This window comes from Dendropsophus ebraccatus, chromosome 7 (genome assembly GCF_027789765.1).
Source record: "Dendropsophus ebraccatus isolate aDenEbr1 chromosome 7, aDenEbr1.pat, whole genome shotgun sequence".
NCBI classification, from domain to species: Eukaryota; Metazoa; Chordata; class Amphibia; order Anura; family Hylidae; genus Dendropsophus; species Dendropsophus ebraccatus.
In genome coordinates, this window is record NC_091460.1 from 15,193,177 (window position 1) to 15,203,775 (window position 10,599).

At 43.4% G+C, this 10,599-nt stretch overlaps 1 protein-coding gene across 3 annotated transcripts in view; it reads left to right on the forward strand.

The window, feature by feature from the left end:
* Positions 1–9,383: 9,383 nt before the first annotated feature.
* FBXO41 (F-box protein 41) overlaps positions 9,384–10,599 on the forward strand; it is a 98,992-nt gene continuing 97,776 nt past the window's right edge. For all 3 annotated transcript variants that reach the window (XM_069976282.1, XM_069976286.1, XM_069976287.1), the window contains exon 1: positions 9,384–9,462. The gene's annotated coding sequence lies outside the window, so the exon portion shown is untranslated. The remainder of the gene's footprint in view (positions 9,463–10,599) is intronic.

Consider the following 10,599-nt stretch of genomic DNA (forward strand, 5'->3'; position numbering starts at 1 on the left):
TGCCTCATATATACAGGAATATAACTACTATAATACTGCTCCTATATACAGGAATATAACTACTATAACACTGCTCCTATATACAAGAATATAACTACTATAATACTTCTCCTATATACAAGAATATAACTACTATAATACTTCTCCTATATACAGGAATATATCTACTATAATACTGCTCCTATATACAAGAATATAACTACTATAATACTGCTCCTATATACAGGAATATAACTACTATAATACTGCTCCTATATACAAGAATATAACTACTATAATACTGCTCCTATATACAGGAATATAACTACTATAACACTGCTCCTATATACAAGAAGATACTATAATACTGCTCCTATATACAAGAATATAACTACTATAACACTGCTCCTATATACAAGAAGATACTATAATACTGCTCCTATATACAAGAATATAACTACTATAACACTGCTCCTATATACAAGAAGATACTATAATACTGCTCCTATATACAAGAATATAACTACTATAACACTGCTCCTATATACAAGAAGATACTATAATACTGCTCCTATATACAAGAATATAACTACTATAATACTGCTCCTATATACAAGAAGATACTATAATACTGCTCCTATATACAAGAATATAACTACTATAATACTGCTCCTATATACAAGAAGATACTATAATACTGCCCCTATAACTGCTATAATAACACTATAAAGAGTAGAATAAATAAATACTTGGGATGCAATTTCGGAGGACTCTCCACATTAGTTGCCCCTGGGTTCTCATCTGTGTAGAAGGTTTCTGATATCACCGGTTATACTGTCATCTCTCTGACCTTTTCCCGGGAATTAACCCTTGATGGTCCATGTAGAAACTTGTGGGCAGCGCTCCTGAGTGTGCGGTGTGACAGATGTGACGGGTCTGTACCCTGAGTAGCACGAGGTCCTGGATACCTGTTTGGGATAAGTTCTACCATTAGACACATGATATGAGAAGGTACCAGGATTAGGATGTGTCCACATTTGCAGCTGTCCCGTCCGTCTTCTGTCCGATAAGCGTAGAAGCAGCAGAGCTGAGAGCGGAGCACCGAGTCCTGTACACATCGTCTCTAGCAGGTCATAGAAATTATGGAAGCTGTAACTATTCAGCTCAAATCACCATGACAACTGGGACAGAAAATATTCCCGAAAGGGGAGTTTTACAATTTCATCACTTAACACCCTATTCACACATCCTGTTCCTGTCCGCAATTACGGATCCGCAGAAAAATAGGACCAATGTATTTCAATGGACGCATACACACATCCGTGTTGTGTACTGGGCTGCAATCCCTTCCGCAAAAAAAAAAAAGGACAGGCCCTAGTACGGACAGTAACTGACACACCCAATACAACTCTATGGGGTCCGTATTGTTTTACGGATGCAAAACGGATGCAATACGGACTGAATTTGCGGATTGTTACTGACTGAAATTTGCGGATTGGGGCTATGTTCACACTATGTATGTGTGCGGCTGTATTTTTTATGCGGCTGGAAATGTGCGGCTGAAACTACTGCCGTGGGAAAAAATAGACATGCGGCTGAAAACATACAGTCATTTACTTGGAAATCTGGTTCAACTAAAAATAACAAATAAAATCTTAAGAAAGTGATGCAAACACCTCTGGATGCATCTGGGAAAGCAGGGAAACAGTTTACAGGAATCGCTATTACCGGGGTTTGCGATCCTCTGCAGTATGCCGATGTCTCTCATGGTTAATCTATTGAATTAATAAAACACATTTTCGTTGTAATAAAGTCTCTTTCATTGTTCAATAATTTAATTTAAACGATTCCATCATTTTGCAATTAAATATACTGTTAAAATAAATATATATATATATATATATATATATATATATATATATATATAAATAAATGTATATTTATATATATATTTATTTTTTGACAGTATATTTAATTGCACAATAATGGATTAATTTAAATTAAATTATTGAACAACGAAACTGATTTTATTACAACGAAAATGTGTTTTCTTAATTAAATATTAATTAGTACAGGAAGCTCCAGTAAGCCGTTAATTCATATTCCCGGTAATAGAGCATTCTGTACTAATCATCACTTTACTGTAATTAAAACATCAAATGTTTCTTCTAATTATGTTATCACAATAGCATTATTAGAAGAAACATTTAGAATTATATGTGCGCTCAGCTGATTGGCTGATCGGCTCAGCACACATATAAAGAGTCGGTCCGCAGTACAGTGACTTCATTGTGCTGCGGACCAGCGAAGAGGACACATCGGGGTGAGTATACAGCTCTCCCCACCCCCTCTCCAGCACTGCACCCCTCCCAGCAAGGAAGGGGGGTCACTTAACCCCTTCCTTACTGGGATGGGTGCAGTCTGACATCAGTCTGGCCCCCAAGGGGTTAAGGGGGATACAATACATCCTCCCTTAACCCCTTGGGGGCCAGACTGTAAGCAGCGATCTGTAAAGATGCTGCATACTGTAAGGTGCACAACACCGCTCACAATGATGGGTGTTGTGCTCCTGTTTGTGTGTTTTTTGTGTGTTTCTCCCTTTTTGTTTTTCAGATATCGGTATCCTGGGGATTACGTCGGATTCCGTGGACTACGTCGATGACCAGCGGTTGTTTGTTGTTTTTTTTTTAATAAAATGGTCAATGAGGGGTGTGGGGGTGTTTTTATTTGAATAAAATATTTTTTTAACTTGTGTCTTGTCTTTATTTCTTTACTTTATAGACTTAGTAGTGGAAGCCGTCTAATAGACAGAATCCACTACTAAGTTGGGGCCTAGTGTTAGCCGGTATAAAATGGCTAACACTAACCCCCTATTATTACCCCAGTACCCAATGCCACCAGGGGTACTGGGGAGAGCCGGGTGCCAGTGGTCCCGGAGCGTCAAAATTGGCGCTCCTGGACTGGGGCGGCAGCAGGCTGGTAAGATTTAGGCTGGGGAGGGCCTAAACCAATGGCTCTTCCCACCCTGGTGTTACCAGGCTGCTGTCGTTTGGTTTTTAACCCGGCTGGTTATAAAAATAGGGGGCACCCTATGCGTTTTTTTTTAATTATTTATTTATTTATTTTTTTAAAAAAAACGTATAGGGTCCCCCCTATTTTTATAACCAGCCGGGTTAAAAACCAAACGACAGCAGCCTGGTAACACCAGGGTGGGAAGAGCCATTGGTTTAGGCCCTCCCCAGCCTAAATCTTACCAGCCTGCTGCCGCCCGGTCCAGGAGCGCCAATTTTGACGCTCCGGGACCACTGGCACCCGCTCTTCCCAGTACCCCTGGTGGCATTGGGTACTGGGGTAATAATGGGGGGTTAGTGTTAGCCATTTTATACCGGCTAACACTAGGCACCAACTTAGTAATGGATTCCGTCTATTAGACGGCTTCCACTACTAAGTCTATAAAGTAAAGAAATAAAGACAAGAGACAAGTTAAAAAAAATTTTTATTCAAATAAAAACACCCCCACACCCCTCATTGACCATTTTATTAAAAAAACAACAACAAACAACTGCTGGTCATCGACGTAGTCCACGTAATCCGACGTAATCCCCAGGATACCGATATCTGAAAAACAAAAAGGGAGAAACACACAAAAAACACACAAACAGGAGCACAACACCCATCATTGTGAGCGGTGTTGTGCACCTTACAGTATGCAGCATCTTTACAGATCGCTGCTTACAGTCTGGCCCCCAAGGGGTTAAGGGAGGTTGTATTGCATCCCCCTTAACCCCTTGGGGGCCAGACTGATGTCAGACTGCACCCATCCCAGCAAGGAAGGGGTTAAGTGACCCCCCCCTTCCTTGCTGGGAGGGGTGCAGTGCTGGGGAGGGGGTGGGGAGAGCTCTATACTCACCCCGATGTGTCCTCTTCGCTGGTCCGCAGCACAATGAAGTCACTGATGCGATGCTTCTTTATTGCATTGCAGACAAAATGGATACATACATCTTACGGGACGGCAGACGCCACGCTCCTACACAGACAACGTACTCATGACGGCCATTTTGCGAGCATGTGCGCTTCCTCCACCAGAATAGATCTGAGAGGTCTCATACAAGACAATGGACCAAGGTGGTAGCCTGGACCAACATCTGCTTACAATAGGAGAAGACTTAGGGGGAGAGTTATCAAACATGGTGTAAAGTGACACTGGCCCAGTTGCCCCTAGCAACCAATCAGATTCCACCTTTCATTTTCCAAAGAGTCTGTGAGGAATGAAAGGTGGAATCTGATTGGTCGCTAGAGGCAACTGAGCCAGTCTCACTTTACACCATGTTGAATAAATCTCCCCCATAGTTTTCTTCTACATAAAACCCATGAGGAGATCCAGTGAAGAATGACTTCCTGATGTACGGGGGAGCCATGGAGGATGATGGGGGCCACCGCTGGTTACTACAGGAAGGGGCTACGGTGGAGTCCAGACCCATTTCTACTGCTCATGGTTCCAGTTCCGGGGAATCTCAGATCTCATGAGATTGATGAGGAGACCCCACCAGTCACATCCGATACTGGTGGAAACCAGTACGTGTGATCTCCATGTGATCTCCATGTCCGATAGCTGAAGGCTTCAAGAGGAACCTTTCTAGATAACAGAAACTACTGAAAGTCTGCTCAGGCACTGGTATGTGGCTACTGGACACCTGGGCCATAGGCACACAACCACTGATCACCAGGGACATGAGCACTAAACCACTGATCACCAGGGACATGAGCACTAAACCGCTGATCACCAGGGACATGAGCACTAAACCACTGATTACCAGGAACATGAGCACTAAACCGCTGATGACCAGGGACATGATAACTAAACCGCTGATCACCAGGGACATGAGAACTAAACCGCTGATCACCAGGGACATGAGAACTAAACCGCTGATCACCAGGGACATGAGCACTAAACCAATGATCACCAGGGACATGAGCACTAAACCGCTGATCACCAGGGACATAAGAACTAAACCACTGACCACCAGGGACATGAGCACTAAACCACTGATTAGCTGGAACATGAGAACTAAACCACTGACCACCAGGGACATGAGCACTAAACCACTGATCACCAGGGACATGAGCACTAAACCGCTGATCACCAGGGACATGAGAACTAAATCACTGATCACCAGGAACATGAGCACTAAACCACTGATTACCAGGAACATGAGCACTAAACCGCTGATCACCAGGGACATGAGCACTAAACCACTGATCATCAGGGACATGAGAACTAAACCACTGATCACCAGGGACATGAGCACTAAACCACTGACCACCAGGGACATGAGCACTAAACCACTGATCACCAGGGACATGAGCACTAAACCACTGATCACCAGGGACATGAGCACTAAACCACTGATCATCAGGGACATGAGAACTAAACCGCTGATCAGCAGGGACATGAGCACTAAATCACTGATCACCAGGAACATGAGCACTAAACCACTGATTACCAGGAACATGAGCACTAAACCACTGATCACCAGGGACATGAGAACTAAACCACTGATCACCAGGGACATGAGCACTAAACCGCTGATCACCAGGGACATGAGAACTAAACCACTGATCACCAGGGACATGAGCACTAAACCCCTGATCACCAGGACATGAGCACTAAACCACTGATCACCAGGGACATCAGCACTAAACCACTGATCACCAGGGACATGAGCACTAAACCCCTGATCACCAGGACATGAGCACTGGCATTAGAGTCATGATCTCTTTTGACACAATCTCCCTTTGTCCTCCGCTGATTGTTGGGCCCTTTTCCTGATCATGTCCCATTTCTGACCCATGAGAATCCCAGAAGACTCTAAGGGGGAGATTTATGAAAGGGTCCAAATATACACCTGGTGTAAACTGCCCACAGCCATCTTTCCTTGCACGGCAGTCATAAATGAGGTGACATGAGGCGTTCTTACCTGCACAGCAGATACTACGGAGACAGCAACCTAGTACACAAAGTGACAAAAAGTCAGCATGGACAACAGAAGTTTGAATAGAACGGAGTGTGGAAAATCTGTGACTCCCACGGACATGAACACTTCTTGAGACTTGAAGATGTTTATGATCTGCTGGTAATATGGAGGACAAAGCGGCTGCCTGCCACTGCTCCATTCTCCAGTTCTGCTGCCCATGTTCTCACTGTAGATACTTCCGGGGATGGACGGTGTCAGCATGGCAGCTCTGACCAGGCACAGTCGGATCTCACTCCTTTCTATCATAGGCAGCAGAAACTTTTTCAGCAGTTTGCTCTATAGCATCTCTTAAAGGGGTTATTCACCCAAAATTGTTTATTTCAAATCAACTGGTGCCAGAACATTGTATAGATTTGTAATTAACTTGTATTAAAAAAAAAATCTCCAGTCTTCCAATAATTATCAACTGCTGTATGTTCTGCAGGAAGTGGATGCAGATGTGTAATCAGCCGATTACAGGACCAAGAGTCGAATCCACACCAGGTATAATAAGCGCAGGAGTATTCAGATTTGCACACAGCGGTGCAGCCAGGGATCATCCAGAGGTAGATGGCATAGTAAACATATACTTTTTATTGCAACGCGTTTCGGCCCTATATTGTCTAACATGGGCCTTTATCAAGAATAAAGAGTATATGTTTACAATGCCATCTACCTCTGGATGATCCCTGGTTGCACCGCTGTGTGCAAATCTGAATACTCCTGCGCTTATTATACCTGGTGTGGATTCGACTCTTGGTCCTGTAATCGGCTGATTACACATCTGCATTTGCTTCTCCCACCGTCGGTGGTGACGTCCACCAGCACAGCTGCGGAGTACACCCCTTTATGCTGTATATAGAGTTGTGCCTAAATTTTGCACAACCTATCCAGGTGAGTGGATCCCTGTAAGACCCTGCTACCATTCACCTGGTTATCTTTTATTACACGAGGAAGCGCCCCCTGTCTCTTTTTTTTCTCACTGCAGGAAGTGGTGTATTCTCTCCAGTCTGACACAGTGCTTTCTGCTGCCACCTCTGTCCATGTCAGGGACTGTCCAGAGCAGCAGCAAATTCACATAGAAAACCTTTTCTGCACTCCAGACTGGAAAGAATGGCACTTCCTGCAGGACATACAGCAGCTGATGAGTACTGAAAGACTTTAGATTTTTTAATGGAAGTAAATTACAAATTTCTGACACTTTATGGCCCCAATTGATTTCAAAGAATTTTTTTTTTGGTGAACTCACATTGTACATTGATGTGCTGTTACTCGCGCCTATAGATGGATGTTCCTTACCTCTGCCTGACTGGGGGATTCTTCTTCTATTTATACAGATTATAGATCTAATCCATATGATATGGAGTAAGACAACAATGGCGCCCATCCTCCCAGCGGTGTCTCATTTACATATAGACCCTTCCTCAATAAATTCCCCCACCAACACTTACCAGAATATTTTAGTTAATCATTTTTAAAATAGTTATTATACTGTTATATTAAAGGGGTATTCCGATCAAACATAACTTTTGATATATATTGTTGCCCATAGTGAGACTAACAATTCCTTCCATACATTATTATCTAGTCTCCTTCCCCCAGTTCTGAGCTGCTGCTTTCTGCTGAAGACACAAAAATCTGTGTGTGAGCTTTTCTCTCTGTCTCCCCCTCCTCCCCCCACCCTTCTGAGACAATTAATGTAATGTACTTTGGACTTCTCAGAAGGGAGTGAGAAGGAGGGGGAGACAGAGAGAAAAGCTCACACACAGATTTTTGTATCTTCAGCAGAAAGCAGCAGCTCAGACCTGAAGGAAAGAGACTGAATAGATAATAACAGGTATGGAAGGAATGGGCAGCAACATATCAAAAGTAATGTTTGGGTGGAATACCTATATAGCAAACAGAGAAGGAAGGCGAAACTGCACTCACCCGTTTAAAACCTCTTCATCTTCATTGGTCAATCGTAATAAAACTTGGACAAGGTGCAGATACAGCGGCGGCAGACGCCATGGAGATAGGTTACAGGCTGTTTCACGCCCTTACGGCGCTTCTATGGACCACCCTTGGGTGGAATACCCCTTTAAAGTTGAAAATTGTATTTTAACCTATAGTGTTATAAGTACAGTATATATATATATATATATATATATATATACATACAGCAGGGAAAATAAGGATGTAACATGTTGCCGATGCTATGGGCAGGATACTATGGTGGGGGGCTCACTCCTATGTTTGGCTATGGGCAGGATACTATGGGGGTCACCCCTATGTTTGTGGCCACAAAACAAACAGCCAGGGCAACCAAGGGCAACTAAGAGCCAGGGCAACTAAGGGTCCTATTCAGCCCGATTCGGCCGAATATCGTTCTGTAAAATAGAGACAACGAACAGCCGATGATCGTTTCATTGGCTGATCATTTATTTAGGTTCAAATCTAAAATCATCTGGTACCGACCCGTGGACTAGCGATGCGCGGCAGGCGACCAACGATTTCACAAGCACCATGCTTTACTTAAGCATGTTGCAGGGCTTCTCTTGTGCTCCTTCTTCCTCCTGATCCCGCGTGCAGCAGCAGCTTCGATGCAGCCTGTCTTAGCTGACAGACCGCTCAGCCAATCACAGGCCAGCACCACCAGCTAAGATAGGCCGCACCGAAGCTGCTGCTGCATGCAGGACCAGGAGGAAGAAGGAGCGCAGGAAAAGCGGTGCAACATGTTTAGGTAAAGCATGGTGTTTAAACAAGGGCTGCAAGGACATCGGTAACCATGTCCCTGCAGCCCTCGTTAAACGATTATCGGGCCGTGTTATAGGCCCAGTAAACGAGCGCCGATCTAGCAGATCGGCGCTCGTTTACATTATTGATCGGGCCCCCATCGGCCCGTGGAATAGGACCCTAAGGAGCAGCTACACATTTCATGGTCCTGTAGTGGCCCAGCCAGTCTCCACACCTAAACCCAGTAGGAAATCTTTGGAGGGAGCTGAATCTCATTGTTACCCAGCGACAGCACCGAAACCTGAAAGATCTGGAGAAGATGTGTATGGAGGAGGGGACACAATCCCCGCTGCAGTGTCTGCAAACCTGGTCAGGACCCCCAGGAAACGTCCGACCTCTGTAGCTGCAAAGGTTTCTGTATCAAGTATTAACACAGATGAAGTGTGTCTACCATAATGTTACACACCTCCCCAGTCTTCATAGGTGGGAAATTTGCTAAATAATATTCACCGTGGGAGAGATTTATCAAACATGGTGGAAAGTGAAACTGGCTCAGTTGCCCCTAGCAACCAATCAGATTCCACCTTTCATTTTCCAAAGAGTCTGTGAGGAATGAAAGGTGGAATCTGATTGGTTGTCGGGGGCAATATATATTAGTGTTATTTCCAGTGTAATATTTCCTGGGAAAACAAAACCAAAACCCCTATAGAGAAGAATCCCAGACTATAGGACTATAAATCCATGAAATCTTCTGGTGAGTGGAGGAGGGTGGATAATATGTGAGAGGATAGAGGATTTCATAGAGTCTGTCAGAGCTGCTTCCCTCCCAGCAGATTTATTACCGGAGGGAAGATTGATCCCTATGCTTGGGGATGAAGCATTTCTTCCACTTACAGTAGATGACTGATCCCCCCAAGTTAACTATTAACCCCGCTTCTCAATGCCCCCAGCCCGGTGTGAGGGGAGATGGATTGGGAAGGGGATTAAAGTTTAACCCAGTCACTTTGGGAGGTGACAGTGGCTGAGGAGGGAGCAGGGGCTTTGTACAAGGTGTAAGGAAGATGGATGGAGGCTGGTGACAGGATCCATCAGAGGCGGGAAGGTCTGTGTCCATGATGGTCATGTACAGTGGGGCCTCATTCATTATCAGTCATTGTACATTGCAGCAGGGCCCGGATAACCAAAGATTTACACACAGGAGGCAGCAAGCTCTACATGTATGATACAGGAGAGTCAGACACTAACATGGCGACAAAGAATATAGGCAGTGATTTCCACATGGATAGATAGGAGATAGATAGATAGATAGATAGATAGGAGATAGATAGATAGATAGATAGGAGATAGATAGATAGATAGGAGATAGATAGATAGATAGATAGATAGATAGATAGATAGATAGATAGATAGATAGGAGATAGATAGATAGTATCTGATAGATAGATAGGAGATAGATAGATAGGAGATAGATAGGAGATAGATAGATAGATAGATAGGAGATAGATAGATAGATAGATAGATAATAGATAGATAGATAGATAGATAGATAGATAGGAGATAGATAGATAGATAGATAGATAGATAGATAGGAGATAGATAGATAGATAGATAGATAGATAGATAGATAGATAGGAGATAGATAGATAGATAGATAGATAGGAGATAGATAGATAGATAGATAGATAGATAGGAGATAGATAGATAGGAGATAGATAGATAGATAGATAGATAGATAGATAGATAGATAGATAGGAGATAGATAGATAGATAGATAGATAGGAGATAGATAGATAGATAGATAGATAGATAGGAGATAGATAGATAGATAGATAGATAGATAGGAGATAGATAGATAGATAGATAGATAGGAGATAGATAGATAGATAGATAG